At 48.4% G+C, this 27,580-nt stretch overlaps 1 pseudogene; it reads right to left on the bottom strand.

Annotated features, from left to right (window-relative positions):
* Positions 1-23,837: 23,837 nt before the first annotated feature.
* Positions 23,838-24,017, bottom strand: LOC142589183 (U2 spliceosomal RNA; annotated as a pseudogene).
* Between the last annotated feature and the right edge of the window lie 3,563 nt (positions 24,018-27,580).

Raw genomic sequence — 27,580 nt, 5'->3', positions numbered from 1 at the left:
GAGAACTTTCTCTTCGCAATAAAGAGCAAAACCATTTATAGCTAGCTCACTAAGAGCAACAGTGGCGAACACATGGCGGAAGGAAAAAAAGCTAGATGGGGGTACGACGTCAGCAGGCAGCTACCGTACGCCGTACGCAAGGTAACCTCCTCTGACACCGCGTCCTCGCCCCCTTCAATGCCTATCTGCGCGCCAGTTGTTAGAAAATAGGCCCTCCATCGTGGCCGGACTTTCTAAAGGCATTGTTTGATTCGTTGTAGCTTTTAGTGGACGCCCTCGTCACTATCGGCTTTCGCCACTCCACGCTCGCCACTGGGCTCTAAGCCGCGCTCTCTCAAGGTCCGCAGAAGGTAGTGCCAACCTTTCCCTTTCTCACACATAACCACGTCTCTCGCCAGCCGCTCCATACTGGGCGGCTGAAAATTGCCGCTTGCCTTCAAGCGGCGAGGGCGTATTTCCTATGAATCTTTCCCATCTGTTTTTATGGCTAGGCTTCAAGTTGGTCACGTGACGCTTCCTCCTATAGTCCTTTTGCTCTTTCTTCCTACTCGGGCGAACACGGGCAGCGGCTGATCACGAATGGCGAGCCGTCGCATGCGTGACGGGTACTTGAAGGCTGCCAATCAACATCTTGGAGAAAGGATCGAGAGGGAGACAGTTAATTTGCATTAGTGTGGGACATCTTTCTTGCAGGGCATAGATCCTTTGGCTCAGGGCTCCCTTGGTTCGCGTGCCCGCTGGATGAGCCGTCGCATGCTCCTTCGGGTCTGAGCTGTTCGGTGCAGTCCTTCGGAGGAAGTTGAGGGCGAAGCAATTGGCGGATAGCTCGGACAGCCTGGGTATTCCCACGTTCAGGGATATAGGGTATGCTGTCGGAGTTGCTGCACAGAAGCGACAGTATAACAATGGAAGCACAAGCTTTTATATTATATATATATATATATATATATATATATATATCATAAAAAGCCAAAAAACAACGACACCAAGGACAACACAGGGGAACTTGCTTGTACGTACAAGTTGAAATAAAGAAATGGTAAATTAATGGAATTGAAAGTGGATGAAAAAACAACTTGCCGCAGGTGGGGAACGATCCAACGTCCTTCGCATTTCGCGTACGATGCCCTACCGATTGAGCTACCGCAGCGCCGTCTTCCCATCCACTTTATGGGGTAATTATGTGTTACTATTAGAACTAACCCTGGGAGTGTTAAGCCAGTGCCACCACTCACAAATCTTGGCGGCGGAATTTCCCTGGTCTCGTTCGTTGGCCCCATGTGGTTCACACGTCTTTGGGAAGTTATTTATTATGCCTTCTCTCTCTCTCTCTCTCTCTCTCTATATATATATATATATATATATATATATATATATATATATATATATTTATATTTATATATATATGTGTGTGTGTGTGTGCGGCCAACGAGACCAGGGAAATGCTGTGGGAACTTTCCTATTTATTGAAGTGTAGAACAGATAAGGTAAAGGGAAAATGTAATTGGACAAGAAATGCAACTTGCCGTCAGTGGGAGCTGAATTAAACCGCGATGTTCTAACAATCCAGCCACATCGACGGCTTTTTAGGTAGGGTAGATGGGGTTAAACGGTGTCCTACTGGAAAGGTCGGAGCCATGGCTACGCCTCCGACTTGCCCATTTCGCATCGAGGTTAGATACAGAAGTGAATTCGCTTTAATAGTCAATACATTGTTGCATTAAGGAAGGGTAATAAAGGCTGTTCTTCCGTCTACTTGCGTGTGTATTTGATTATGTGTTACTCACCCTTCTCGATGTTTATTTCCCTTTATCTAATCATTTTTTGCATTTCAATTAAAAATGCCAGCGAATTCCCCGCTATACTTCTCGTGGCCTAAGTGTGTGTTGGCTGCATGTCCGTTGCATCCCCCCCCCCTCGAAAATAAAAGATCGGGCCACTCGAATTTCCCTCTTCTCAATCAAGAACGATCGAAACAACGCACGACGATTAGACAAATCAATGTACTACGCAGTCTGCGTATGACCCCCATGGAGCCAGATGCCAAGGTTCCTTCTAGCAATTAATTTAAGAAAATTCTATGAGGATCACTGCGCGCGGCATTCTGTCGAGAGGGGAAAGACCGAGAGAGACAACTTTATTCGTCAGAGTGGGGAGCTAATTCATAGGGAGTAGGAGCGTCGCACTGGTTAATTTTTTTTTAATGCACTAAATTCGAGATTGGGGCCGATATGTTTAGACTACACTATCTTTGGGATGGGCCTCTATTTTTCACGTATGGTGACGAGGTTACATGCCAGAACTACGACCTGATTATGAGGCACGCCGTAGTCGGGCAATGGTGTCCGTGACGTATTAGTTACAGTATTGGGCTTCTGTGCTAGATGTCCTCTGCTGGAATCCGACCGTCCGAGAAATAATGAATACACATATGGATCAGAGTGAAAACGAGGGTAACCGGTGGACCATTAAAGTTGCAGAATGGGTGCCAAAGGAAGAGAAGTACAGCCGAGGACGGCAGAATATTAGGTGGGGCGATGAAATTAGGAAATTCGCACGCGCGAATTGGAATCGGCTAGCGCAAGACAGTGGGTAATTGGAGGTCGCCGGGAGAGACCTTCGTCCTGCAGTGAACATAAAGATATGATGATTATTATTATTATCATGACGATGATGATGATGATGATGTATTCGGAACACCACGGCGACCAGCGGCCCCAGGTGCAAGTGCCAATATACCCACTATAGCGCACATACTGACCCATACTTTTCTGATTATGCGCAATCTCCAGGATTGGCCCACCGAAAGAGTCTAGAAACATACCCGCTACGGAAAAGCTGAGGTAATTCGCCAAGAATGACTTTCCCTTTTAAAAAAGAATGCTACAGGCTTATTTTATTCACAACTCACCGGTGAGCCCTCCACGCGCCCGAACAAGGCAGATATTGTTTAACTTGATGGCAAGTCATATTTTTTTTGGTGCTTAATCTCATTTTGAAAAGGCTACCTGCCTTTCTTAAACGTCTTATTTTTGTGACACCCCAGAATTATTTTTTTTCTCCGTCTTTCTTATGCTACAGGCCGAAATTAAATGGCATTTTGACTGTAGCACTGCGATAAAAAAGAAATAGAGGAAAGTGTTTCAGACAAGATGAATAACATCATGACATTTGATGAAAGCAAAAAAAACATGCCTTAAGGGAAGTAGGACCATGATTGAGGGTGGCACAATGGCTGTTGTGCACGGAAGCAGATATACGAGCCTCTGGCCTACAACAAGGGAAAAAATAAAGATAAAATAATATTTGTCAAAGTAATCGAGTACAGGTTTGGGTAAATGTCGCCATTAAGGTAAGAGGAAAACCAAGGAAAATATTTTGCACGTTTCGGCAAAGACAAATTCCGATGACAACATAAAGAAATGCCATTGATTGTGCGACAACAGTTACAAACAGAGACGCTGAGAGCGGTACCAAGCTGGAATGACGAACGGCCGTGTATTCTACCGCCGAAAAAACGATCAAAGAATCAAAAAAAAAAAAGGAAAGCAACAAAAAACTCGGGAACTAACGTTCGCTAACGGCGACGAAGGTTGAAATAGCGAACGCCAAATGCAAGGCAAGCCAGTGCCATAGTCAAGCCGATCAGACGCCTTGCAGAGGAACAGCGCTGCCGCGTGTAGTGAAGAGGCGCAACAGACGATAAATTCACGCGAAAGAAAAAGAAGAAATTGAACACGCGACGTAAGGCGCGAACAAAAGGAACACATAGATAACATGAGATAAGAACAAAGTCAAGCCAAGCCAAACGGCAAGCGCCGTTTCGGCTAAGAAAAAGGAGCAGACGACAAAACGGCGCGTCGAAAGGCGAGTGAATAGCAGACGACGCAAGTGAAGAAAAAGAAAGCGAGAAAGTATTTCGCAGTATGGAGGGATAACGGGGCAGGCTTCGGGGAAGAAGGAACTATAGGGGGGATAGAAAGGAATGAGGGATGGTGGTCTTGAGGCATTATTACCGTCTCGTATTACGCCGTAATCACTGCAAAGTGGGACGATGCAATGGACGACGACGCAAGGGCGAAAGCCCTGGGCCAGTAACATAAAAAGAAAAAGCAGAGAAATGACTGCTTGGCGGTGACGCCGTCCGTGGGTCGTCAGCAGGTGGTGTCGGATTGCGTTAGGCCGTAGCCCCCTTCCCAGCCTTTCGTTCATGGACTGGCGCCCCATTTGTCCATTACTTATTTCTTTCTCTCCTGCTTTTCTTTCTCTCGCGGCAGCTTCATTCATCTTTCGCCTTTCCTTTCCGATTCTCCTCATCAAATCTGGCTCTTTTCTTATATTTTGCCCGCGATGGCTTCGCGTTTGCGTATATAGGGCCGCCCAAAGGGGCGCTATTTTCTGTGCAGTGACGTCTTTGGCCGAATCTCTGTCGGCTGCTTTTCTTTTTCTTGCCCCCGTACTGTTCAAGAGCGCCCCGTTTCTGTCGTCTGCCGCGTTGCACAGCGTACAGTAGAAAAGCGTTGATGAGGAAAGTGTCTTTGCTCTTCGTTAAAGTCGTTTTAATTACGCACAGTTACAGTAAGAATGGCGCGTCTGTACAGACAGAAAGCGTCGCTGTTACACACACACACACACACACACACACACACACACACACACACACACACACACACACACACACACACACACACACACACACACACACACACACACACACACACACACACACACACACACACACACACACACACACACACACACACACACACACACACACACGCACGCACACACGCACGCACGCACGCACACGCACACACACACACACACACACGCATTACAACGCATTCGGTGAATGTATACTGCATTTTCGTTTCGGTTTTTATTTCGAGATAGCACGCAGATTTATCGCAAGTGTTTGCAGAGAAAATGCCTTGTTAGTGCAAAGCGTATGACTTTTGCCGCCAGAAGGGAAAAAAAAAGCTCAGATATAACAAAGCGCAGTCGTCTGCGCATAGAGAACTTTTGCAGGCGACACCTTACTCCTCGGAATGTCTGATGTAAGGCGCAAAAAAATGTTTCCGATGGTAACTCATACATACTATATAGTGATGGTGGCTTACGCGATTTGATTGCGTGACGAAAAAGGGCGACATTTGTGCAGCTATATAGTATGCAAATATATGATTTCTACGGTTCTGTCAAAGCCAACAGCATACACCGGCATCAAATATTATGCGTGTTTATGCAAACAGACGACGCCGAACAAACTCGTCCGCAGTTCGCAAGGGTATAGCACTAACTGGCAAAGAAACACTATCCTTCCGAAGAACTGGAATATTGCTCTCTGGATAGCGTTTTATTTTTCTATTTTCTTTTTTACAGTGATAACACCGTATGAAAGGTGACACGACCTATTAAAGAACTGCTTGTTTCATTTTTTCGACGAGATAACCGACGATGGCTTTTGCTCTCTATTCTCTATTTTTGGCATTGTTTTTGAAATGGACGCGTCAACGGAGAAGCGCATCTGCGTAAACAGGTGACGCCACCAGAAAAAATAAAGAAGAAAAAGAAAAAAGAAAGAAACAGAGAACGGAAAAAAAAAACCTTCAGGTTCAGATAGCTTCCACGTGACACGTGAGCATTACTGCGCGTTCGAAGCTGTTCTAAGTACCAAATCAGCAGGCGAAAAATAGAAAGCAATATAGAATCATTATTCATCTAACAGACGGCAGTGTGCGATCGAAGCAGACGGCACACCGGCAAGTATCATTCAAGAGCAAAAACGTTGCGAGATAAGGGCGGAAAAAAAAAGAATAGCAAACAATGCAAAGTAAACCACAGTTTTGAATTGAGTAGGTTCATTTTTGTCTATTAAACCTGCGCTTCCTTGACGCTGATTTTTTTGTGTGTGCTTTTGTTTCCTTTTGCTTTGTTTCTCTTTCCAATGTATGCCCATTGTCTGCCCGGTCGAGCCCACCACCTCCTGCAGGGCACGCATAGTGCGACGTGAAGGATAGTAAAAGAGAAAAAAGAAAGTTGAGTGAAAAACGCTTTCTCCCCGTGCTCTGAAACCAAGCCATATGTCGCGTTCCGAACGCGTGTTCGGCAACCCGCCCGTCATTTGTCACATCACCGTGCCAGACGTCTTCATACGCACTGTAGCCTTGTTGTTTGTTTTGACACGTTTCTGTTTGTTTTTATCGTTTACCTGTTTCAGTTTAGCGATCGAGGGGTCCGTTTTAATGAATGGTTCTCAGGAGACTTCGAGTGGCTGAGTATAACGTAGTTTGCGTGCGATCTTTGCGAGCGATATCGAGCGAGTCAGCAAACAACACCCCCCACCCCTAGTCGACAAACTGGCGTTGTGTGTCTGTGCGCGTGTGTGCGCGTGTGAGTGTTCGTGTGTGTGTTCAGATTTTAAACGTTACGAGGCCTGACGAAGCAAAGAGGACAGTCGTGTAAGGAGACAGCTGCAGTGACGTAGCAGAAAATAAAAGGCGGTAAAACAAGTCTGAATGCACACCGCTTCAGACTAGGAATTGTGAGTTAATCACTAGTTAGTGCCTAATTAACGAATGGCATATTTAAAATTTTCTTTTCTGAACATGCTGCAGTTGAAGAGGCAATCAGCGCTCAAGATTTGTTGACAAACCAGGTGTTTCTTTTTTTTTTTTTTTACGGTGCGACTCTTAAAACAGCATGCCATGTACGTACCCGTGTCGTTTTCGAAAATAGGCTGCCGGGCTTGGCGAACTTTGGCCGCTTGAAAAGTTTCAACCATAATAACTCGAATTAACTTTGTGATCACTAACTTTAGTGCACATTTTGGAGCTGCGAAGCTGAAGCCGAGGGTGTCCACTTTCTTATAGGGTGTTCACTTTCCTCTCACGTACGTACTTAAGTTCATCTTATCCACTCTTTTTTAATTTCCTTGACAAATAACCACACGCCACGGTAGCACAATGGCCATGGCGTTGCGTTTCTGATCTCGGAGTCGCTGTTTCGATTCTTATTCAACAGCGCAAGGAACAAGGGCGAGACGAGTGTACATTTCATAGCTGTGTAGGGGCACTTGTGTCGTCCTTGTCCTTTGCGCTGTTAAAAAACAAGGTCATACCAACTTGCCCAAGCTTCAACAGTGTCCGCTGTTTCGAACCCCGCCGCATTTCGGTGGGACTAAAATCTCTAAAGCGCCCCACGTGGTCAAAAATTCAAAAATGTTGCAGAAATTTTGACAATTGTCAACTGATGCGTATAAGCATTCTTTGGCTCGGCCGCTCTTCGCTTTCACTTACTTGCTCTTCCTAGCTTTATGCATGTCTACCCATCGCTTCTCCGGTGCCAAAGTAATGAAATCCGCGTACTGGACAATGTGGAGATGGCTTACCAGGCAGCTTCATAGCCCCCTTCGCAGCGTTCGTATCACTGAGCTGGAACGCCGGCACCACCGGTTTCACCACAGCTGTAATTTCCCGTGTATATTATTTTCTATTTTTTTTTCGCTTTTGTTACGACCTTGACGTGGCTACGGCGACGTCACCAGTTTTATTTTCTTTAACGCCACCAATATGTTTTTTATTAATAAACTATTATCACACGTACCAATAAGTTGCAATTTGTACACTCAGTAGCCCCACAGCAGGCTTCTCTGCACAAAGACTCTTATTGCGGGAAAGTAAGCTTTCAAGGCGGCCTGACGACAAAGAATTTCTCTTTGATCAGTTATCTCTGCTCTTTTTGCTGGGGTACACGCTAGAGAATGCTTACGCATTAATACTGGAGTACAGCGTGTCTCGTAAGCAAACCGTCGTTCTGGCAAGTAAAATACCATAATTTATTGTGTTTATATTTACCCACGCCACCAACTCGCTTTACATATTCGCTGACGTAACGCAAGGCGCCATGGTCCACAAGTACGAGGAAAAGCTGCATGCGAACAATTAGAACTCAACAAACAAGAAAAAAGAAAGCAGTATGAAGGCGGTTGGTCGATCGGATTTAATGTCCTAAAGCAAGGCATGGGTTGCGACTGATGACGCAGCAGAGGGTGTTGGATTAGTTTCGAACGCCTGGGGCTGTTTAGCGTACACCAAGAGCTCGGGACACGATTGTTCTTGCACTTCGTCGTCGTGGAAATGCAGATGTACACCGCGACCGGAAATTGAACGCGCAACTATTGGCTTCGAACCGAAACACTACCGTAGCCAATGGACCCCTCCCCCCCCCCCCCCCCGCCCCCACTACCTTCATCCTTCTTCAAAATAAACTGAATTAACCCGGCAAGCTGGGCGAGTTGGTGACTGAACGTATTCTTGAGCTCGTATCGTGCACTTAGTTTTGTCCTTCGTCCGGGTTGCGTTTCACGCCCCTAGGAATATGTTCAAAATAAAGCAAAAATTATTAAAGCGAGGCGCTATTCGGGAACATTTCCAGATGCGCGTTTGTCAACCTACGCTCCCTTGAGTTGCGGAATAGCTTGTCAAGGGACGAGAAGAAAGGGGGTTAACCGAGGGGGTCCGAGGATCCCACGGGACGAGGCATTTTTATAACGAATCGGCTTACACAGCCATCTGTACGGTCCTCACGCAGTCGGGACGGTGACCGTGGAGTCCACCGGATAGATCCACTGAGTGGACTGCCCATTTCAGCACGCGCTGAATGGGTAGGGCTTGAGGTTCGGCAGCGACAATTGGCGCCTGCTTATGCACCGGCTTCGATCTCTGCAGCCAATCAGTGCGCCGCGCGCTGAGATGGACATTCTAGACAGTGGACACTTACAGAGCGGCCGCTCTGTTTCCTCTACCGAACTGCCGAACGTAACAAGTGGCACCTGAATGTGACGCCCTAATGTCGAGGGTTCAGTTCACACCCAACATCGTTGTCGTATTGGTCGCTTTTTGAAAAAAAAAGTATGGGTTTACTGGTGCCAAAACCACTTTCTGATTATGAGGCATGCCGTATAGGGGAGAACGCCGGAAATTCTGACCACCTGGGGTTCTTTAAGAGGAAGCTTTAGCTCGAGTGCTCCTATCTAAATACATGTAAAAGGAGAATTAGTTTTTCTCGGCAACCACTGCACGAAATTTGACGAGGTTTGTTGCATTTAAAAGACAAACTTAATATCTAGTGACTGTTGGTTTCGAATTTTTGAGTTCGATTGTCAATTTTTTATTAAAAATTGGCAAAAATCGAAATTTTCAAAAAACGAAACTATCAAGTTTACAACTCTGTAACTTAACCACTAAAAATGATAATACAATTCCGTGGATTGCATCTAATAGTACATCTAAAGCAGACAAAATTGATATGTTACACATGAATATAAAAAAATTTAATAATAGAGAAATACAACTTTTGCAAAACCGTTGTAACCAACGTAACAAATTCACGTAAGATGTAAAATGACATATTGAATTTGTCCGCTTTGAATGATCTAATGGATGCCGTTTACAGAACCGCGATATCGGCTCTTGATGCAGAGCTATGAATTTATAAACTTCGTGCTTCTATTTTCTTCAAACGGTCAAATATTTAAAAATCGTTTTAAGAAAATTCAAACCCTAAATCGAAATTCCGCTTCCAACAGTCACTATAATTTAATTTTCTCTTTCAAATGCGACAAATTTCATCAAAATCGGTCCAGGGGTTATCTCATAAAAACGTTTTTGCGTTTTACATGTATTTGAATAGGCCGCGTCGGAGTTGGGCCCGAGCTAAAGCTTCCTCTTAAAACGCGCACCTACTTCTTGACGATCATCGCAACAGTCTTGAGTGTAAAAGTGTCAACATTCTTAATTATACTGAAAGGAATATAAGCGCTCAAGCGCACATTCTTCTTCGTCAAAACGAAGCTTTCTTGCCCCTTCTTTCCCGTGATTTGGCGCTCCAGCGCGGTCTGTTCTTTGTCAAATGGGCCGATTGCGGAGTCTATACGTGTAATCCGTGGTCACGTGTGTCGCCGTGTTGTGGCTATCAACCGCCTTGCGGTAGGCTACGCTGTCACGCAGGCACGTATTCGTTGTACGCTGCAGAACGTGGCGCGGAACTCGAACAGCGACGTGCGCGTAACCGCGAAACCACATTGGCACAAGGCATGTCTGCTCAATGTGAGACAAGAAGGCCGAACAGTTCCTTGCGCGTGTAAACTTGGAAATAATATAAGATTGCACGCAGCGTGCGTACCCTTGCGTATATCATTTAACTGAAACGTTTCTTCCTTCGCCTAACGTTGATTTCAACAAGCGCGTTGGATTTCACGCATTTCCTTTTAAAATTATTATAAACAGAAAAAGAAAGAGAGATGGAGCAAGGTCCGGGAGCGTCGCTATAAGCCTAAATACACACTGAACTAAAAAGTCAACGAGCGTGTTTTGATACGCGATACGTCGGTCTATACGAGGTGGGCCGGAGGGTGGAAGGGGGAGGGGAGGGTAGCCAAGGGACTGTGCAGGCGAGGTTAGGTGCGCTCGAACCGGGCCAAACTAGGTCCCTAATCGGTGCGATATAATTTGAGCTCGCTGCCCCGAGATCTCCCCCCCCCCCCCCCCCACCTTGTCCAAACAGACGGGCGCGGTCGGGAGTCGGGGAGAGAGATTATGGCACGGGAACTGGAGTGTTCCTTTGGGAGTAAGGGGCAGCGAACAGTATGGCGTCATTCGAGGCCTTATCCCTTCTTCCTCTCCCCTCTCCCTCCCCCCACTTGTGACGTCAACAGTAGCGTCGATCCAGGAACGAATGCGCAGCGCTTGGTGTGCAGGCTTTCGCGCAATATAGATGGCAACGCTGGATAATACGAAACCGCGTTTTCTTCTATTGCGAATAGTCGTAAATTAATTATATTAAATCTTGACGTTTAAGTGCTGGAACGGGATGTCGTGGTGGAGAGCTCCGGATTCATTTTTGTTGCCCACCCGGGACGGGCTTCTTTGACGCGCACCCAAAAGCACGGTTAACGAGCGCTTCTGCGTTCCGCGCTCGTCGAAATGCGGTCGTCACGGTCGTATCGAACCCGCGACCAACGTCGGAGATCTAGACGGCCGCAGCAGCAGCACTTGATGGTGATGATGATATGAGCGTATATTTTGAAACGATTCATTGCGCAGTTTTCCGCACTAGTCTACATTATTCAAAGGTGCAAAAGTTTGTTTCATTACATATGATTTCCGTTGTTTGAGCTAAAGAAGGTAGCGATTCATTCAACCGAATATCAATTATGTTGTTGCGCGCGCACACATACATAAACACACACACAAGAACACACGCACAAACGCACACAAACACACACACAAGAACACACGCACTAATACACACAAACACACACAGAAGAACACACGCACTAACACACACAAACACACAAAAACACACACACAGACACACACAAACACACACATAAACACGCACAAGCGCGCACAAGCACACACAAACACACACTCACTCACGCACGCACGCGATCGCTCAGGAACGCATAACTTCGATTTCCTTCGCTCTCCGCCCTCATTTCCGACACGCACTGTCGCTCAGCCCCCTGTACATTTTTTTTTAGTCGCATTCCGAAGTTGCGTTTCGCGTTCGACAGGAGTCTGAACGGGCTTGAGAGCGACTGCGGGACTGTCGAGCGTCGCCCCCTCAACGGCCCGACGTAGTAGAGTGGCGTGGGATCAAGTGGTGTGCGCGTCCCTTTGTGAGGAGGCAAGCGGCTTGCGTCACGCAATCCAGCGCGCGTTCAACCGGTGGCGGCGGCTGTGAGGGACGCAAAAAAAAAAAAAAAAAAAAAAGAATCGGGGTCGACAATCAGTGGGCAGGTATGGGGCGGTTGACTAAAGAGGAAAAGGTGTAAAATGCCCAGTGTACCGAATATATACACCAATACCACGATGACTTTTCAATACGTGGCACCGGTGCCCGCTAAGGCGTCGAATCCATTAGCGGTCTGTATAGCGAACTATCGTGGTCCGAAGCATGTACGTTTTTTTAAATGTAATTCATATTTTTAGCGTGACAAAGAGGTTAGAACGTACGCTACGATGAAGAAGATGAAGCTGTGCTACATGATTATGTGCTACAGAAGTGCTTTTCAAAGCGTGTGAGAAGCCCGCGAATACACGCAAAGTACCTCGAGCGGCTTGTCGCGCGGCAGTTTTGCGTGCACTTGCGGGCTCCTTTAACGCTTGCAAAAACACGTATATGTAGCACCTATTGAGCAACATAAATGTGTATCGGGACTTTTTCATGTCGCTGTACAATTTTCTCATGGACACTTTTCATGTAATTATATTTGCGAAGTTCATAAATTAATGAAGAATAATGACCCAATTAGGTGCAGCGAGTGAGCGAAAACTTTATTGGAAATTCCCCGAGATTTGGGCGGGATGGGGTCATAAGAACCCGAGCCTAGGTGACGGCCTGGACACAGGCGGCTTCTTCGGCGTGCCAGACAACCCACAGAATGAAAACAAAAATAATTTGGGTATCTCCAAGCGACGGCTTGGATATATATATATATATATATATAAACGAGAAGGAAGGAAGCGGAGGGGCCTGATTCTTATTAATCACATAAGAAGCCAACAAACAAGGGCACCAAGGACAATATAGGGGAAATTGCACTTACTAACTGAATTAAAGCAAAGCATAAATTAATAGAACTGAAAGTGCATAAAAAAACGAAACAACTGGTCGCAAGTAGGATACGAACCCACATCTTCGCATTACGCGTGCGCTGCTCTTACCAAGTGAGCTACCGCGGCGCCGCTTTCCCATCCACTTTCTGGGGTATACACTCCCAGGTTCAGTTCCAGTAGTAAGACGTAACTACCCCAGAAAGAACCCAAACGGCCAATTATTCCAGAGTCTCCCCGCTGCGGTGTGCATAAATCACGCTGCTTTGGCGCTTAAGTCCCCGAATTTCATTAATGTCCGATAACGAGAGGCGTTATTACAATCAACTGTACATGAGAGGCTCCTTGCTATATAGACATGCAGGTGGAGCATGTGCTGCCCTTCCGCTTTATTTTCGGCGATGGCCGCCGCGTGTCGCTGGGAGTTGGCCTTGAGTAAAGCTTTGAGGCTATTTGGCATGTGCTCCTGCAGGTGTTCCCATTCCCACTGCTCATGATAGTACACATTTGAACGCGACAAGATGTAGGCTGGAGGTGTGTTAATTTTAACACTCGAAGGCATGTCAAGGAATTAAACAGCAGTGGACAGCAGTATAGCAACATCTTGTGACACACTTTGTCCACCTACAATGCGTTAGCAACGTTCGCGTTGCCTGAATGTTCTCAACGAAAAAATTAGAACCATACATTGATGCGCATGTCTCCACCAACGCTTTGCGTCGGCATAAGGGGTAGATTATGGTTACCGCACTATTAGGTTTTTTGTACTCAGTTTAAAAAATGCGAACAAGTTGGCATTACCAGCGTTGCTGCTGTCCACCTGTCCCGTAACTCAGCACGTGGCAATACGCCGTTTCCAGACTACCTAAAACAACCCTGTTCATGAATTACGCGTACATTGTTCAGCGACCGAAACGCGATACTGGGACCGAAGCAGGGGGGGGGGGGGGAGGGAGACACAACTTCGTGGTCTACAGGCTATACAAGCTCGGGCTCTCAGGCTGAGTCTTGGTTTGCCAAAATGCACATAGATAGTGGCGACTATTGCAGTCGCCCGGGACTAATCCATACAGACACACATTGCGGTGGAAGTGTTGAGAGTGCACATTAGGTACTTTGCCCGTGCACGTTCCTATCCTCTGGCAACATTACCGTCAGAAAGGCCGCAGGCATCATTTTGTGCTAATATTTCGGATTATTACACCCGCCTTCCATCAGGCTTCACCCCCGCAACTAAGCCATCGATTCCGCCATCGTGTTTGGCTCGACCTAAAGTGCACCTCATCGTGCCAGGAATCAGGAAAAAATCTGAGCTTTCATCACCGGCTCTTAAACAACTAACTCTGCTCCTTTTGCGCGAGAGGTACGCCGACCACGTGCGTATTTATACTGATGGATCGGAAACTCCCCAGTGTTCATCTGGAGCCGTGGTTTTTCCAGCGAAAGCCACCACCATCAGTTTCAAGACGTGTCACCCAACGACACTGACGGCTGTGGAACTTGCAGCTCCTCGCTGCACTGCGTCTTGTCAGCCAAGAACAACCTCGAAGATGGTCAATATTCAGTGACTCGAAGCCAGCACTGCAGTCTTTGCTATCAGCCCTGTGGCGTGGACCACACGAACAACTGGCTATCGAGATTAGACAACTAATCCACACTTTGACTGAGAAAGGGCACCATGTGACATTTCAGTGGCTTCCAAGTCCATGCGGTGTCATAGGGAATGAACACGGCGATAACGCTGCTCGGTTGGGTTTTCAATACGACGAAGAGGAGCCCATACCGTTAACAAGGACAGATGCCGCTAGAAAACTTCGAATGCTCACCCGTGATATCACGTTCTCCTTGTGGAACGCAGGAAGCTTTCAAAACAACTGGCTGCACAACCAAGACGCCTCTCTACGCCTTTGCATTCCAGCTGGCCTCTGCCGTCGCTAAGCTATACCCTGCTTTCTCGAATATGGCTAGGGGTGGCCTTCACTAGGTCCTTTGCATTCCGAGTCGGATGGGCCGACGACGCCTCGTGTGATGGCTGTGGTAGCGAAGAGGCTCTTCAACACCTTCTCAGTGACTGTCCTCGCTACAATTTACAGACGATCGCTCGAAATCGCGCTAGCGCGATTCGACCAAAGACCTCAAACAGAAGAACTTATTTTATAATGCCGAAATCACAAACCATCGCAGCGGAGGGCGACGAGGGCACTGTTGCACTTTTTAAGGGAAACAGAATTTGTCAAGCGGCTGTAGTCTGAACATGTTTATAGTGCTGCAAGTGCTACTGTGCTGTGTGGTGACGGTATACGATGACATTTGACTGTGATTGTATGTCTATGCTCTCTTTTTATATATCTACTTTGCTATCACATTACCTCCCCCTGCCCTCTCCTCAACACAGGGTAGCAAACCGTATCTGCCCATCTGGTTAACCTCCCTGACTTTCGCCTTTCTTTTGCCTCTCCTCGGCTTCGCGGCACTTTGACATAAGAATGCAAAACATTCAGCATGGTTTTCGTACAACACAACAAATAAACGCTAAAGCAGCACAAGCTAAGCTGCAAGGAATAGCAGGCTTGCGTCTGTTTGTACGCATTAGAGGTTTTACAGCTATTTGAACTATCTGAAATGAGCACGCATAGTACAGCGCCTTCGTATGAAGATTGAAAAGTTTCACGATTTTTGTTTTCAGTAAAGTAGAAGGCACGTTAAGTATTCGAACTTCCCATTCAGGCGCTAAACGCACAGGAAGGATAAAAACGCCTATGCCTACTCGACAATTCCGTATGCCACGTTAAATCCTGACATCACAGGCTTTTCAACGGGCAGGTATTTGATGCATCGCTGTCGTATTACGAACGATGGATGACTATGTGGGTGTGTCTTGTTCTTGTGGGAGGCGGCGCGAAGGGGTAGCCGCCGTAGCCACCGTTTATTTAGGCCGACCAGCCATGACGCAGCGGGATTTCGGGTGTGGCCGTCACCGCGGCCGCTGAAATCGAGCGCGCTAGCGCTTTCTATGCTCGCGCTACCTGCACGTGAGCCCATCATCTGCGCCTGGTTTGGAGGCGAAAGTCGCGCCGCTACAGGGCCCCACCTCCTAGTGCGAAGCGCGACTGAAGTCCAATGGTAAAGTCCAGGCAAAATGTGCAGACGGTGTCGTCGTTGGTACGGTTGGGTTCACGCAATACAAGAGATGTATCAGGCAGCATCGTCAGCGTAGGTTAAAAATTAAAATTAAATTATGGGGTTTTGCGTGCCAAAACCACTTTCTGATTATGAGGCACGCCGTAGTGGAAGACTCCGGAAATTTCGACCACCTGGGGTTTTTTTAACGTGCACCTAAATCTAAGTACACGCGTGTTTTCGCCCCCATCGAAATGCGGCCGCCGTGGCCGAGATTCGATCCCGCGAGCTCGTGCTCAGCAGCCTAACACCATAACCACTGAGCAACTACGGCGGGTTCAGCGTAGGTTGTGAGCGAGGCGCAGTCACAGTGATACCGCAGTACAATACCGCGACCTGCCGCAGGTCCTCGTAGATGCCCAGGCCTTTAGGAGTCGGAGATCCAAAATAAGGCAGTGTGGCAGCTCGGGACTTGCGTAGAGAGTGTTGGGCACTCATGTTGTTGACGTTGAAGGGATTCTCGAGCCGAAGAATGCAAATGGCAGAGCTGCTCCTGGAAAGCTTCGGTAGGCCAAGCATCCGCGGAAAGTGAGCACACATCGGAAGGCTCGCCTACTGGTGTTTGCGGTGAAACTTCGAATGCCGATAGCATCAGGGTAGTAGTGGTCACTAAATTAAGGCATCGCGAAGCTTGTGCTTGTGGCATCGTCGTGCCTGCGAGAGTGAAATTCGCGCCTAGTGGAACCGGTGTCAGAGCCTCTCTATGGATGTTTAGTAAGGTTCCCCCTAACGGAAAGCGGACAGCATGCGGAAAAGTCCAAGGGAGGAGAACGTCGGACCGTACAGTATTTGAAAGCGCTAGCATTTGGTGCAGTGAAATTTAGAGCCGTCGCGCAGCTGCCTTTGAGAGGGGGAGGAGGCTCACGCACCGAGCAGAGCTTTGATTTGATGCCGGGGCCGGCGCGTGCTGACGATTGGCAAGGGCTGACGCAGGCGATTTGGGACAAGACGCGGAATGACGCGACGGTTCAAATGGCGAGAGCTGGTGTGACTGAGCGCTCGAGGTGGCGTAGTGAGCAAGGACGGCTACCTGCAAGTCCTCGTAGAAGTCAGGGCCGGGGGGTGCCAACCGGAGCCTGGAAGCTTGTCGAGAGGGATGTCCAGCCGGATGAGCCAGACGTCCGGCATGTCAATGTAGAATTCCCGGGCGCCCTATACAACCGCTGGACGTTTGCCGGACCGCGTGAGGCCACGTCACTCTCCTTGATAGTGTTGACGCTGGCATGGCTAGGCTCGGTCGTCCGGGCCACGTCCGAGTCACCAATTCGTGAGAAGGCTAGCAAAAACGAAAGAATAAAATGTAAAGATAAAAAAAAACGAAGTCGTACGCTGCGTCAAGTTGCCGAACTCGAAATGTTCTAGAAGCTCCAGATGCTTCCACCGTGTTCTTGGATAGCAGACAGACAGACAGAAAAACTTTATTGATAGCAAGTGAGTTTGGACTCCTCTGGGTCCCTGGACCACCGCACGGTCCCGCACTACGTTGAGAGGTTCATGCTCCTTTTGTTCATGACGTCGGTAGCCCGAGCCACCGCAGTAAGCTGCGATGTCGGCTCCGTAGACGAGAGCAGGACCTCCCAGTCCTCCCAGCTTGAGATGGCGGGCTATCCCTGCGGGGGAGGATCGGCGGGGCAGCCAAAAAGGATGTGGGAGAGTTTGGCGTGAGGGTCTCCGCATAGGGAGCATGTAGGGGAGATGCCACAGTAGTGGGATAGCAGCTGAGGGCATGGGAGAGAGCGGGTCTGGAGGCGTCTCCAGAGGATCCGTTGGGAGTGTGTCAGGGAGGGGTGGAGAGGAGGGTAAATCCGACGGTCCAAACGGGGCATTTGTGTGAGCTCCGCAAAGCTGTGTACCCGCTCCCTCAAGAAACCCGGATCGAGGCTGTCCTGAGCCCGGCAAATTAAACCTCGGGCCAATTTATCGGCAGCCTCGTTTCCGGGGTTCCCAGAGTGAGCCGGCACCCACCGGAGCTCAACCCTGCGTGGTAAATTCTGGGTGGGGATGTTCAACAAGTTCCAGGCAGGGTTGTGAATTCTGCCTCTGGCAAAGTTGGACAAAGCAGTCTTTGAATCGCTAAAGATGTATTCAGCATCCAAAAGGGCAAGGGCTAAGGCGATGACGGTCTCCTCTGCTTCCTCAGGTGTAGAGCCCGAGGGAAGATGGTGAGTTAGGGGTCGGGGTAAGGTTGGGTTGTAAGCAACTGCTACAGCTTCATGCGTTGTATATGCGGCGTCTACCCAGATGGCTTTCTCGACTTGTCCGTAATACTTGTGGAGGGCATTTGCGCGAGCTACGCGGCGAGAGATGTGATACTGGGGATGGACGTTTCGAGGAAGGGGTTTCACTACAAGGGGTGTATGAATGTGTCGCGGAATGGCCATCAGGGTTGACTGATTAGCGGGTATGTTAATGCGAAGGGAGGTGAGGATATGGCGGCCAGTGGCGCTCGCGGCAAGTCTTAAATACTGCGTCTGAAGGTGCGCCTCAACTAGTTCAGGAAGCGTGTTATGCATGCCTAGTGCAAGGAGTTTGGCTGTGCTAGTACTGCGAGGTAGATTGAGGGCTGCCTTAGTTGCAAGGCGCATCATGGTGTTCACGCGCTCGGTTTCCGTGCAGTTCAGCTTGAGATATGGTGTGGCATACAAAATGCGGCTAAGCGTAAAAGCATGTACAACTTTCATGTTGTCTGCTTCGTCTAAACCCTTGTGCAGGGAAGATACGCGGCGTAGAAGCTGCAACACTGATTGCGTGGAGGCCTTGAGTGTTTAAGGGTATGGTCATTGCGTCCGGAATCCTGCAGGTAGAGACCAAGGATGCGCAGGGTGGGAGTTATGGGGATGGGGGATCCTTGTAAAGTGATTTGGATGGGTGAGTTAGCGGCAGATTTTGGTCTAATTAGGAGGAGCGCGGACTTAGAGGGGTACATTCGAGTCCGACAGATGATACGTGAGCGGAGATCGTGTCGACTGCTAATTGTAGAGTTTCCTCAATTTCCCCGTCTGAGCCATGAGTAGTCCATGCGGTAATATCATCAGCGTACAGAGTATGCTTTAGGTGGGGGATGAGATTGAGCTTCTGGGCCAAGGGGATGAGAGCAATGTTAAATAGAAGGGGGGAGAGGACCGCGCCTTGCGGGGTTCCAAATTCACCGTGTGTATAAGAGGGTATGCTGATCTGATCAATGTGCAAGGAGGCAGTGCGGCCAGAGAGGAAGGTGCGAACGTAGTTGTAGGTCTTAGGGCCTACGTGTAGTTCCTTCAGTTCGCGTAAGATGGCAGCGTGTCGAATTCTGTCAAATGCCTTAATGAGGTCAACCGCCAGGATGGCTTTAGTAAGATGGGGGATGGTATCATCAAGCACATCGTGCGTAATTTGAAGTAGGGCCTCCTGCGCAGATAGATGCGCACGAAAGCCCACCATACTGTGGGGGAAAAGGTGATTTCCTTCCATGTACGTTGTCAGCCGGGCAAGGATTACGTGCTCAAAGGTCTTGCCGAGACAAGATGTAAGAGAAATGGGGCGGATGTTATCGAGGGTGATGGGCTTGTGGGGTTTTGGGATAAATATAATTTTTCCATGCTTCCAGGAGGCAGGGAGGGTACCTGCCTCCCAGCACTCGTTAAAGTAGGTAACGAGGTGAGATATGGAGACATCATCAAGATTTCGGATGGCAGCGTTCGTAATTTGATCTTCCCCGGGTGTGGTATTGCGTAATTTCAATAGGGCTGCGCGAAATCCAGATTCTGTAATAGGAGCGTCAAGCTGTGGTTGGGGTGAGCCCGTGTACTCGGGATGTTTGCAAGGAGGACCTGGGGTGGTATAGGTGCATTTCACCTGCGCGAGGAAGGCGTCGGTGTCCTGCCGATGGTTATGAGTGAGGCGGCGAATGCTAAGACGCGTATGAGTTTTAGATTGCGTGGGATCGAGCTTGTGGCGTAACAGGTGCCAAGCGCGGGTTGTGGAGAGATTGCCTCGGAGGCCGTCACAAACCTGAGCCCAGTTAGCTTTGAAAAGAGTGGCACTATGGTGTTCTATTTGGGATTGAAGCTGGGTGAGTTTCTTGGATAGCAATGGTGTTAGCGCTGCCGCCATCGTTTTATCGATGTATGATGCAATCCGCCGAGGGAGCCTTTTCCCGGTTCCGTGGCCGTCTTCGCGTTCGCGTTGGCCTCGGGCGGCGAGCACGACTTGCAACTCACGAGCGCGCGTTGCAACATGTTTCGAGTTGTTCGTACACGTGGTCGCCTGCTTCTGCTCACACCGATTCTCCTCGAACAAAAAGAAAAATGATTATGGGTGTTTGCATGCCCAAACCACGATCTGATTAAGATATCCGCCGTAGCAGGGAACTATGGGTTAATTTTGATCAGCTGTAGTTGTTCAACGCGCATCTACATCTAAGTACGCGAACGTCTTTTTTTTCTTTTCTTTTTAACGCGATAGCGTTAAGGAGCTCGTGTCGCAGAAAAGCCGGTGTCGTCGGCGTCGGCGTCGGTGTCGGCGTCGGCGTCCGCGGCGTTGGCCGTGAGCGATAAATCAAGGCAGGCACTTCATCAATAAAAAGCAACTTCCAAGATGGGCAGGGTGGGAATCGAACCAGGGTCTCCGGAGTGTGAGACGGAGACGTTACCACTGAGCCACGAGTTCGATGCTTCAAAGCGGTACAAAAGCGCCTCTAGTGAACGCGGTGTTGCCTTAGAAACGAGCTGTTTCTAAGGCTCAGGCGTGCGTCGCTTGCTCAGGCGCACATTTCGTTGTCGCGCCGAACGCTGCGTTGCTCGACGCTCACCGCGTCCGATGCGGGGCGCGTAGTCGCTGCGCCGTAGCCCATTGTCTTACACCCCTTGGCGGGTCGACGGGAACGCTGTCGCGTTCCACTCTTGAAGGCGAAGCTTAAGCGTCCTCCAATTTTTTTTCCCATTTAGCCCGTTATCTAAATGCGGATGCCGTGGCCGTGTTCGAACCCTCGACCTGGAGCTGAGCAGCGGAATCTCACAGCCGCTTTGTTACTGCGGCGGGTTGCTCAGGATTGCTGCAGTGGCGTGGGTTCGCCGTCCATTAAAGGCATCCGCATTCCGAACGTTTTGATCTCTGTATGACTTGTGCCACTTGAGCATTTTTGCGGACGTTGGTGTCCTAAAACGCTAGCACCCTGTCTTTGCTAGCAACATGATAGAAAGGCGGAAAAACGGAAAGAGTTAATAGAAAGCTGCTCTTCGTATACACTGAATGACTCGGCGAAAAGACATCGCGAAAGGCCCTCCGACGAGGTAATCACGCTCATGAAGATTTCACAACCACAAGAAATACCATGATGAATTATTCAACAATGCAAAAAATCACAATTAACACTTTTAAATATATTTCAATTCTTTCTACAAAACTTTTTTCCTTTTTTTTATTAAAGATTAATGTATCTGATCCCACCGCCTGCTTCCTTCGCGCTGGTATGGCCTATGATAGACTTAATTTTATTTGCTTCTTAACTTTTTTATTGCCTTTATTTAAATATTATTTTGTTCTTGCTTTGCCCGACGACCTCTCAGCAGTGGCCTCACTGGGCTATAGCGTTCTTGTGCTAAGCATGTGTAGTCGTCGGTTCGGTGCCTATACGGCCAAACGAAGGTAGCCACTTAGCATGGGAGCCAATTTTAGGGCAGAGGTATCGCAACCTTTTCATTTAGGTGCAAAAATAGACACCCGACAATAAACGTGTAGGTAAAGAAGTAGCTGCGTGCCTAAATAACAAAACACTTATAGCCATGACAATTTCAGTAATAGTGCACGGTTCCCCCAAAAAAATTTTTCCACGCGCCTATTATTTTTCATTTTTATTTATTCATGTACTTATTTATTTTCAAATATTTTGAGATTAAAAATTTTTTAAAACATGCAGTTTGAAATGTTGCTGATTCTATGAACCGACTAGCCCAACAACATGCCTTACTCCAGAATATATGAAAGAACAGGGAGTCAAAAGTTTAAATAAAAGGCTACGTAACCCGAGATACTGCGGAGATGACTATGAATGGCTTCCGCGATTGCTTGCGATCTCGGAGGCCATGGTGTATGCGCAGAGTTTCCTGCAAAACACGACTAGAGGGAACTCTGGCGCTGCAATCGTTCAGGTGGTTAGCAAATTTGTCTGATATTCGTGCTTGTGGCTTCAGACATCCTTGCTGCTTTAATTACTGCGCCTTTATTGGGCTGAGTTTTCAATCGACCCGATCTTTTTGTAAACGTACAATGGAAGAAGATTCTGCGCGCGCGCATATTCAATGCGAGTTGTTGCATTTATACAGCAGTATGTCGTTGAATACGATCCATTTGCAAATAACAAAGTCGTTTGAAGCCAGGAGGAAATTCCATGCGCGAACAATCATGACCATGCAGGCATGAACCGCGATGCTTGGAGCTCCCATAGACACTAGTGCCAGAGTTCCCTCTAGTTGTTTTTGCAAGAAACTTTACGTTATGCGTGGCCTCCGAGATCGCAACCACGCACCTGCGTGCACAGGAATCTCTGAGTATAGTGAAGAATTACGCAGATCACTATACGCACATGTTATAATCAATGTGAAGCGAAGCTTTCGGGAAGCAGTAAATTAATTATCATACAACTAAACGAGATGCGAACAAGTCTTTTTTTTATTATTTTCATCCTATGTGACGCGTTACCTCATTCAGTGTCTATATTGTCTGTATATAGAGTGTCTATATACACCACACAGGTCACAACCTTAACCTCATGTAAACCTTTGTGTTTTTGCAATACACCGGTCATAAGCTATGCCGAAATGAAACCAATAGATGAGACGGATACACATTGTGAAGCGTCTACGCAGCGATGTGAAGGGGACGAAAGCGATGCGTGACACTTGTGCTTCACAGCGAAGCTGTATATGGCTAGCCGATTCGTCCGTCCATCCGTCTGTGTGTCGCCTGTACGCCGAAAACTCCTCCGGCGCAACCCCATGCGCATGCGCGAAAAAAAAGAGAGAAAGGGAGGCGCGCGATTAGCCAACATCCCCCAGATAGCGCAAGGCCTGCTCACTCCGATCTATGACGTCAGGCTACCTGGCCCGAAATTTCCATTGACAAGGCTGGCGTGATGAAAGTGATGACGTCAAAATCAATGTTGCCTACTCGGGAGCACCCACATTAGATTTTGTGGCTGTCGGGCCAGGTAACGTGACGTCATGGATGGAAGGGGAAAGGCCTCGTGCTATCTAGATGGTGTTGGATTAGCTGCACCAGTAGAGACGTCGTTGCTCTCCGCTGCAGCCGAGCGCCCGCGCTGCACAGTTTGTCTCCGGTTCCGCAATGGGTAGGCCACGCGTCACACGTGCCCCTTAGGAACAGGCAGCTTTCGATCCCGAGCGCAAGAACAGGCTCGTGCAGCCGAGCGCAAGCAGCAACTGCATACCGAGGATCCGGTAGCCTACCAAGACGTTGTTTAACGAACTGTCGGGATCGAGCCAGTGATAAACACCAGGGCCGCCAGTTTCAGCTTCGCTGGTTAACCATCTGTACGGAGTGTTTGGTTGTTAATTCTTTTTTCTGGTCTTAGTTGACTTGCCCATATTTTGTTACACACTGCATTGGGCCGGCCACTAGCTAAATTCGGCTATCGGTCCAAGCATGTTTGTATACATTTTTCGTGTTCTTTAAAATAATGTTCCGTTGATTGATTCATAGTCGAGCAATTAATGCTGATGACAGTTGTATGTACAGAGAAATGCGACCCATGTGCAGTTGCATTTAAGTATTATGCACGTCTTGTGCCACAGTGACATAGACCAGCTCTGAGAGGGTCGGCCAGGAATGGACAAGTGCTCAGTGGCTAAATCAAAGAATATCATGTGAATGAAAAAATTCGTTCTATATATTGCGCTGCTTTATTAAGAAGCCGGTATGCCGACATTATATGTTCAGGATTTATGCAATATTTTTTTTTTACAACGAAGCTGTATATGGCTACTTTATCGGAAAAATGTGATTGCGCCTATCGAGCCGTGTAGATCAAGAATGTCTCCCCAAACGCGGGCCGATCCCTAAGATGGTACAATACCGGGCCTACCAGCGGTGGCGGTGAAGCAGGCTTTAGGCACTCTGCCATCTTGTAAAAATAAGTTTAATACACTCGGTCCAAATACAACCCGTATCAGATATTAAGCTGATAAGAACAGATGCTGCACTTTGACCCGCGTCGGCCATGTCTACGTTCGCACCGCCCTCTCTTTGTCGGCGTTCCAAGCGCTTGCGTATCTCCCTTCCTTTCCTTCCGTTCAGTGGGGCCAGTCCCGTAAGGGTGCTGCCCGCCAGGACCACGAAGGGGAAAGAAATGCGAACCGTCCATGCGGCCCCGATTCCGCGAACTTGGAACATTTCACAGGAGCAACGGCCAGGTTTCAGAGGGAGTTTGTGGGGAACCAATCTTGTGTGGCTTGTGTTGTCTGCGACTGCTTTTGGTTTTCGAGTGACTTCACAACCATTACTGCACTGCGGCACGATCGATCGCCTTGGCTACGGTGAAGCAGTGTGTGCCCTCGGAATGAAGTAAGGTGGGTGCCTGTTCTACGTGCCGGGATTCGTTAGTGAAAGGTGTCGTGCCGCGTTTTGCAACTACATTCAAAGTTCTGTATGCGCCCCGGTGCCTCATCATCTTCCGAGGCTTAACATCGTGGAGGAGCGAGTAGTCGCGCCTAGCCTTTCATTTATGTGCATACGACGTTGGACGCACGGCAATGGGCAGTTCCCCATTAAGGGGCCCACATACACAGCTTCGCTGCTCCCCCACCTCCACAGAGTGGAACGGTACTGATTTCTTTTTCAGGCGATTAGGCCCAGATTTTGCCAGCAATGCGCGCAACTCAGTTTTCAAAAGCGCTGTCGATCCTCCGAGAGCATCGCCAAGTTCTCTACACCAGGTCGCCGCAGCACCGGTGGACGCAACCGGACCGTGTCGCGCCCAAAAACATCCTTGTTCGCGCCGCGCCGTCCCCACACCACAACTCGAAATATCAGACTAATCGCTGCCGCACGCGTCGCTGGGAGCGCTGTAGTGGTCGTCGAACGCATTCTGTCGGCGACCGATTTGGCTGGCGGATTACCGGTCGGGCTGCACGTTTGCGAAACAGGAGGGGAGCAGGGACCGGATTGGGGAGGATTAACGCCCGCGGCCGCGGCGGCGATGCAGCTAAGCGGCCCGTTAAAGGGCTGCGCGTCCCTGGATCAGCGAAACGTGCGTCCAATGGCGTGGAGTATCGCGCATTGTAGAAATCTGTTCGTTTCTTTGCACTCCACCTCAGTGTAGTTCTCGGCAACACTCAGGATGGCTACGAGGTGATTCTGAAACTGTGTGGTGGCGCGGCGCATACTCGCTACCTCCAGACACTGCTCATACTGACGTCGACTGTAATATTCCCTACGCTGACATATGCCAGTGATGCTGGAATAAGCGTTTACATGAGCGTTGGGCACGGGGAATCATGGCGGACGTGAAGCAGACGATGATCTGGCAGACGACGGGGCGCGGATGAACGCGTTCTCGATAAAGTTCAGCCTCCCCATCTGCCACCAACGTTCGTGACATTCCCAGTGCTGCAGGGAACTAATAAAGTGGAAGGGAAGGGAAAGCAGCGGTTTGGGTGGAAGGGAGAGGTGTGACGGGCAGCGGCTTTGCGCGTGCGTTGGTAAGTGCTTTGATCATGGCCGGGTCCGACCGTGGTCCGACGCTTATGCGAGGCGCGAACAGTTCGTTCTGAGGAGCGAGGTGTCGCACCTCCCCTGCCTCGGAGCTTTGTCTGTAGAGCGCGATTTTGGGGCAGCTCTGCAGGCGAACGACGAGTGGGTGCCTCTTCCGTCTCGACAGGGTCCTATAGGCCGGTCGCTGGAGTGAATTGTTCGGCGGCGATGTTTTCAGAAGCACCAGAAACAAGGCTACAGCCCACCATCCACGTCGTTGTGCTGGAAAGCACGGCATGCTTGACGGAAGGAGCGGGACGGATTTGTGTGAGCGGGCGCGCGCGAGCTGGACGCGTTCATTCAACAATAGGACACACCTTGCTTTGCTGTGGGTGTGTGTGTGTGTGTCTGTGTGTGTTTGCGTTAACGTAGGTGCGTGCATGCGCGCGTGTGTTTATGCGTGCGCATGTACATGCATTCTCTGTTTCAAAGGATTTGCACAGTAGCACTCGTCCGGTGTTTTATTCACCCCGTCCATCGTTTCTTCTTTTCGCACTGTTACCACTTACCAACTTGCTTACCAACTTGCCCACCTTTCTATTTAAAAATATATGATATTGTGGTTTCCCGTGAAAAATGTATTACCCGCATTTCTAAGCTATTAGTTGCTGTTTATTTTTTACAGTGACGTTAAACAAGGCATGCGTTGGCGCAGCTAAACAAGGAGAGCTGGATAACATTTTTTTTTAAAACGGTGCCATAAAGCTAGATATTCTACTTTGCTCATTTTAGGTTGCTTACGTTTGACTACATTACCCAGTTTGTGTGCGAATATATGCGTGTGGCATTTTTCCTTTTCTCAGCAAATATGCAAAAAAAAATTTTGTTCACTAGTGTATATACTAATTTATTTATTTCTGCCCACAGCGGCCACTAATAAAACACGAAACATTAAACGAAACGGAAAAATAATTACGGAAGTAAATGCCAATGACAGCCGTGTAAATCGTTAGGTGTAAGGCAAACACGCCGATGATCACTAAACTATGTTTTTCGATAAATATTGTATTGCGTGCGTTTGTTAATAACGCATAGCTAAATGTGAGTTGTATTGCTATAAAGAGTGTTAGCTTGGCCACGCACGTATTACCATTTACTGAATACCGAACACGTAGACGTAAGCACCAGTGCTGGTGGCGCCATCTGGTGGCGCTTAGCTCAACCAGAGTGAACCGAACTATAATTGCAACGACGTGCCTGATGTTACTTACTTGCTAATGCGAATGATGTTGCTAATGCGATATTCACGGATGTATAGTGGCTTTCCTTTGCTTTTGTTTTCTTTAGACGAAAGTAAAACAAAACTTTTCTCGGGCTTTGAGGCTGGAAAAACCGCCAACGTTTCGCTACCAGTGCCGCTCGTTCACCGTTCACATCTGCATCGTTACAATGTTTGTTAAACTACAATACTTACATGGACATGCTGAAACTCTCTGAATAATGTATAGTACCCTTTATGAAATGCACGGTTATGCCGTAACGTGAGCGGTGGTAGTAACGCTTGTAGCGACACCATGACGCCTGTCTTGCAACCACGTGTTAAAAACGTCTCTTGCTACACGAGTGCTCTCGCCGAATAAAAACTTCGAAGAAAGAACTGCGCGTGTTAACGATCACCCCACTGCGACCTCACTACAGTATCCAAGTGAGAATACGGTTGGTATCTGCAATAGTAGCCCTCTGTCATTTTCGCCACATGTCGCCACCAACGTGGCGGCATAGATCTACGTCTGTACGGTAACCCGTTATTCCGTAGACGTCTATAGGTATGCGGTCATACTAGAGAGTAGAAAGTTTTAGCTTGTCGGGGGGAAACCTCTTGTCTTCTACAAACAACAGGATTACCGGAGCCCGAGACCACAGTAGAAAAGGCGGTAGTGACATCGTGAGACGATACGTCCAACTACAATGCGTTCGAAAGATGTTTGTGTCGCGTCAGTGTTATCGTCGAAGGAAAATGATAAAAGCACCGCTCGTTAACGATCACGTCGCTACTGTACACCCGCTGTTTAATAGAATATATAAATCACTGT

Source organism: Dermacentor variabilis, chromosome 7 (assembly GCF_050947875.1).
Source record: "Dermacentor variabilis isolate Ectoservices chromosome 7, ASM5094787v1, whole genome shotgun sequence".
NCBI classification, from domain to species: domain Eukaryota; kingdom Metazoa; phylum Arthropoda; class Arachnida; order Ixodida; family Ixodidae; genus Dermacentor; species Dermacentor variabilis.
This window is presented reverse-complemented; position numbering and strand designations above follow the sequence as displayed.